The sequence below is a fragment of the Peromyscus maniculatus genome, chromosome 19, assembly GCF_049852395.1.
Source record: "Peromyscus maniculatus bairdii isolate BWxNUB_F1_BW_parent chromosome 19, HU_Pman_BW_mat_3.1, whole genome shotgun sequence".
Taxonomy (NCBI): Eukaryota; Metazoa; Chordata; class Mammalia; order Rodentia; family Cricetidae; genus Peromyscus; species Peromyscus maniculatus.
Genome location: NC_134870.1, coordinates 20,392,107 through 20,398,106, shown reverse-complemented (window position 1 = coordinate 20,398,106; position 6,000 = coordinate 20,392,107).

The following is a 6,000-nucleotide window of genomic DNA, read 5'->3' as shown; positions in this document are numbered from 1 at the left end:
TATAGTGTACTGTATCAATCATATATCATAGCATCTACATAATATACGTTAAGTACATATGAAATTTGTAGACATTATTAGCATCTTATAAAAGGCCTGGTAGGATCTACTCTATCTATAAGGCTACTGTTTGCTCCTCTGTCACTTCTGCCTTCTTAGGATGCAGCTTTAGGAAAGACAGAAACAAAATTCTGCCTCTGAAGGAAACAACTTGCCACTTAATCTTGGACTTCCCAGTTTCCAGGATTGGGAAAAATGATTTTAGTTCTTTGTAAGTTATCCAGTTTCCAATGTTCTGTTTGACAAGAGTAAATGGCCTAAGACTCTTCTGTTGATGCAATCTACACAGTCTGAAGATCACCATTAGGGCTGTGAAACCCTATAAGACTGATCAGTAAGTTCAGCCCAAGTCAGACGAAGGATGCTGAAGCCCACACAAAGCAGAGGACCATTCTGAAGCATCACTCATGGAGGCAGATCAAGAGCCACACTCTTTTGACTCTAGTAGTCCTGCTCCCATACTATAATTTCTTTTCTGTCGCTATGACAACCACAATTAGCAAAAGCAACTTAGGAGAGGAAAAGATTTATTTGACTTACAATTCCAGGTCATGGCCCATTACTGGGGGAAGCACATGCCAGAACTCAAGGCAGAAACCATGGAGGAACACTGCTTTTTGGCTTGTCCACAGGTTCATGCTTATCTAGTTTTCATATACAACCCAAGATCTGGCTAAAGATGGTATCACCGAGTGGATTTGATCATTCTACACCAATAAAATAATCAAGACAACCACCCATAGACATGTCAGCAGGCCACTCTGATCTAGACAATTCCTCCATAGAGAGTTTCCTCTCAGATAAGTCGAGGCAATATCAGTTAAGGCTAACTAGCACTTTCATGATACAGAAAAAGAAAGAAGCTCTTAGTTGCTGGTCTTTTTCCATTTTTCACAGGAAAAAGTGAAAACCCTTGATTCTTCAGGCCCAGCTCTTTCTCTGATCATGTCACTGAGCTCTATTAGCAGGAAATGCAGGGAGAAATGACTATCAGGTCTATGATAGATCTGTTATTTAATTCTTCACTGAAGTGAGCAGTAAATCTAGAGGTCTAGTGGCAGTAGGATCTAGAATTATCATTGCTGTAGAGAAGCCTGACTGTCTTATGTGGCATGGGTGTCCGTGTGCTTGCTATAGCTAAAACATGGATATTAAATGGTCTGTTTTAGATGAGGTCTCTGAAAGCATGACATGTCATCTTCCTGAGAACTGGATCATTGCCCCAAATCATTAGACATTGACTGATCTCTTCCTTGAATCCAGACAAAATGCCTGACATAATACTGACTTCCAACATCCCAAAAGTGCTCAGACATTCCCTGAAACATTTGAAGACTATAAAAATTGCTTGTATTCTGCTTGAATTAAACCTCAGTTGTCATACATGTGTTTTAAGCATATTCACTACAAATCACCTACACAGGATGGATTTGTCAGTTCCAGTCCTAATACCGCCTGCCTCAAGGTATTCATGAACGTGTGTTCTCTGTTGCAGGATATGACTGTTGATCTACCACCAACAGTGGCCTTAGAATTGTCCTCTGCCTTCTCTGGGCCTTAGCATCCTCAGTATAAATCAAGGTAGAAATACTGGACCGTCTTCTAGGGCTTTACAACCCTAGGGTGATCTTCAGAATTTGTTTCTTAAGAGAAAAATTATTCAAAAAACAACAAAAGCATTACAGGCATGGGGATATGGTAATGCCCCCAAAACCAAACACGAAGTGGCTCTCCGGTATTTCCTGGACACAGAAATCCAAGTACCAAGAAGGAGGTGAAAAGAATTGGCAGGTGCCATCATGAGTAGTGACCCCCTGAAACCAGCGGAGGACAGACATGGATTTGCTGGTCATTGTTTCATTTCACTCAGGGCTTATCTGACATGCCTTCAGTTGTTTCAATTAAATTAATCTGTACCTACAGCCATCAGGTCTGTGTTTCAAACTATCACCATGGTTCTCAGATAAAGATGAAGTTAAGTAAGCAGAAATCAACCATGTCGAACCATCAATGCAGAGTTCATCCTTCCTCTAATGAGCTACCAGCAACCAAACAAAAGATGCTACCATTCTGTAGCCATGGAAACATACTTAGCAACAAAGAAATCTTGGCCTTTCCCCCATCTGTTTGGAACCTACAGCAAGACACATTAATTTCAATATATGAAAACAAAAAATAAGAAGGGTGTAAATTTTATTTAATCCCCAGGCAGTACCTAGTCCAGTGTGGATATGTTTATAAATGGGAAAGAAATGATGTAACTGGTATTAACCCACTACTCCAAGGCAGAACCTGGGTTACATGTCACTGAGCTCCAAGAAAGAGCCTCAAACATGGTATGTTACTGAGAGACTCCCAGCAAAGCTCCCGAATTGGGCCAGAGACAGGTAGTGATGAGCAGAAGCGTTAACCAGTGAGCACTCTCATGGGACACAACTAAACCTCGGTGAGCATGGAAGTTTTCTTTCTTGATGAAGCTATTGTCAGCAGCCTCATGCTGAAGAGAATGGAGGCAGATTCAGTCCAATAAAGGCGTAAGGCGGTTGCCTCTGTGTCATAGACAGATAAGAATTTATTAAAAAGAAAGTATGAGATGTAGGTTCTTTCCATAAAAAAATAATACATTTTTTTCAGAATATAGAGAGATACTAACTCATTTAAATCAACTGTGCACACTCTGAAAGGCAAGACAAGCTTCAGGGGTGACAAGAGGAGCTCCCACACGTCACTTGGGCTAAACTTGAAGGAATGAGGTACTTTTCAAGAAGCTAAGCCTTTCTGAGTAGAAATATGCATCAATGTGTATTTTATCTCTTTAATGAAAGAATCAGCAGGGTGGCAAAGTTGATTTGGGAAAGGAATTGAGAAGCTGATACACATAAGTGAAATAAAAGTATAAGATTTCATAGCTGAGCATGATGAGGCACACCTGTAATTTCAGTACCTAGGAAGCAGAAGGGACCATGAATTCATGGGGAAAGAGGAGGAGATGAGGAATGAGAACGTATTTCAAACTTGTATTGAAATTGATCAGTCAGTGTCCTACAGAGGAGCAGAACTTATATTTTGGGCTTTGTCTGTTTTATTTAACAAAAATCATTTGCAACATAGCAGACACCTACAATTTGACAGAGTCTACTCTAAAAATAAAAATAAATAATAAACTTAAGGAAGTTATCCAGAGTGAGAGACGGTAGTTGGTGGGTGTCTTACAGGATACTTTAGCATGACATTGGAAGGCGACACAGGATCATTCTATTCTATTTCCAAGTTTGGGGTAATTTTCCTCAACAAGGACAGAACATAAGTAGAGAGGAACATTAGAAACACACACCACTAAAATTAAAGAAAGAGCTAGGGTGTCAACATCATTATTCAATGTTTCACTCAAGTGTAGTGTGAGAAAACCTGCACCCTCAGCTACGGACTACATATGGGAAAGTAAGATTGTGCTGTGATCTGAACGATATGTAGGATCAGAAATATGTTAAGAATCAATTTTTTCCATTTACTAAAATCCTTGTGGGTTTCAAACAGACTAATAGTGGAGTAAGCAGTCAGAAAGAAATCCTTCCGAGATTTACTGATGCCATAGGAAAAAAATAAATCACGAGCTGTATACAAGAAGGAACTTGATTTATTAGGTGCTGCTTCCCTAGGAGAAATATAAAATGGTCAACACATGCTGTTTTTAATAAATAGCTAACTAATATATCTAATACCACAAAATATATTCTAAACCTATCTGACTCGTCAACTTCACACTGAATAGAAGAAATGGGGGAAGGTAAGCGGTGGTAAAGAAATGCAAGAAAGAGGAGACGGAATGGGTGTCATGAATAAACTACCAGGAAAGAGACAACAATGAGGGTGCGAGATGTGAAGAAAGGAAGCTGGCAAGGAAAAAAAAAACATCAGAAATCAGTTCGTGATTCAACAAAGAGGAAGAAGCGAGAATCTCAGTCAGAAGAAGAAGCATTGAAAGAGATGCGCCAAAACATGATTCCCCACCAAGCTATCAACCAAGCTACTAGGATGGACAATCTGGAATCCAGGTTCCAAGCAGCGTGGTATTCTGAAGATGTCAGGCAACAAAAACTCTGGTTCACTGCTGGTTAAACTTCAACATGGGTAGTTGCTTTGGAACAGTTTGGTAGTTTCCACACTACCAACTTCTCTGGATCCGTTTTCTTGAGGCTGGGACAAACTGCCTGACAAATGCAACTTGAAAAGTGAAGGACTTACCTTCTCTCACAGTTTGAGGCCGACCTCATGGGAAAGTTGTGGAAGCAGGTGGACAAACAGCTGATTGCATGTGTCTGCAGTTAGACTCAGAGAGAGATGCCTACTGCTGCTAAACCTGCTTCCTCCGCTTTATTAAGTCTAGGGTCTTATCAAATGGGGCGGTGCCATCCACATTTAGGTCTTCCCACTTCAGCTAAACCAATTTAAAAATTCCCTCACACACATGCCCAGAGATTTGTCCCCTGGGTGATTATAGATCAATTTGACATTATTAACAACCATTCTCCAACGGTACATGTCAGGTTTTTTGCTTTTGTTTTTGTTTTTGTTTTTGTTTTTCGAGACAGGGTTTCTCTGTGTAGCTTTGCACTTTTCCTGGAACTCACTTGGTAGCCCAGGCTGGCCTCGAACTCATAGAGATCCACCTGCCTCTGCCTCCCGAGTGCTGGGATTAAAGGCGTGCGCCACCACCGCCCGGCGTGTCAGTTTTTAATATAACAGGATGTCATACACTGGGGTCTTGAACAACAGTCACTTTTCACAGTCTGAAAAAGGCCAATATGGACCATGGAGTGTAATTAAGAACTAAAGAAATGAGAAATTACGCCATGAAGATACAGGGAAATGCTTTACATGCATACTGTTAAGTGAAAGACACCACACCAAAAAGATTAATATGCTGTGGGTTCAATTGCATGGAATTTTAGAAAAGGCAAAGCCATGGAGATGTCCAATGACCTGTGATTATCAGGGGCTGGGGGGAAAAAAGCATGAAATTGGAGACTTTTAAAGGCATGAAACAATCTGTAAAATACAGTAATAGTGAATACATGTCCCTCAAGGGTGGAGGAACCTGCTAACCCGAAACAGATCACTTGTGCATAAGGGATGTTTTGAACTAAATGGCATGTGAAAAAGCAGCAAGTAAGCAAGGTCACCACCCTTCTTGTACCAGGGGGGAAGGATTCTTGTCACCCGAGAGAGGACTGAAGGCTGAGAAAGATTTGTATGAAAAGAGACCGTGTAACATAACTTCCAGCTTCTTTAGCCATTCCTTACATTGTGGTTTCTTTTCCATGGTGCCACTCTTTGTCCAACCTGCTTTATAAACATTTTAGGTTTTCATTTTCCATGCAGAGTCTCATATGTGTGTAACATTGTGTGTGCTCTTCCAAGGGTCCATTTTATATGAACTTAAACATAAATTGATGTTAGGGGTAAGATTAACAATAGCTAAAAATCGGCCGGGCGGTGGTGGCGCACGCCTTTAATCCCAGCACTCAGGAGGCAGAGGCAGGTGGATCTCTGTGAGTTCAAGGCCAGCCTGGTCTCCAAAGCGAGTTCCAGGAAAGGCGCAAAGCTACACAGAGAAACCCTGTCTCAAAAAACCAAAAAAAAAAAAAAAAACAATAGCTAAAAATCAAAAAGGAAAACCACTGTGTGTAAATCTATTATTCAGTTGTGTGTGTGTGTGTGTGTGTGTGTGTGTGTGTGTGTGTGTGTGTAGACTGGAGGACAATCACAGTTGTTGTTCAAAGGTGCTGTCCACCATTTTTTTTTAAATTTGAGACAGGGTCCCTCACTGACTTGGAGCTTGATGAGTGATGAGTAGGCTAAGCTTGATGGCCAGTGTCTCTACCTCCCCACTGCTGGGATTACAAGGCACGCACATCAATATGCCAGGAGATTTATACA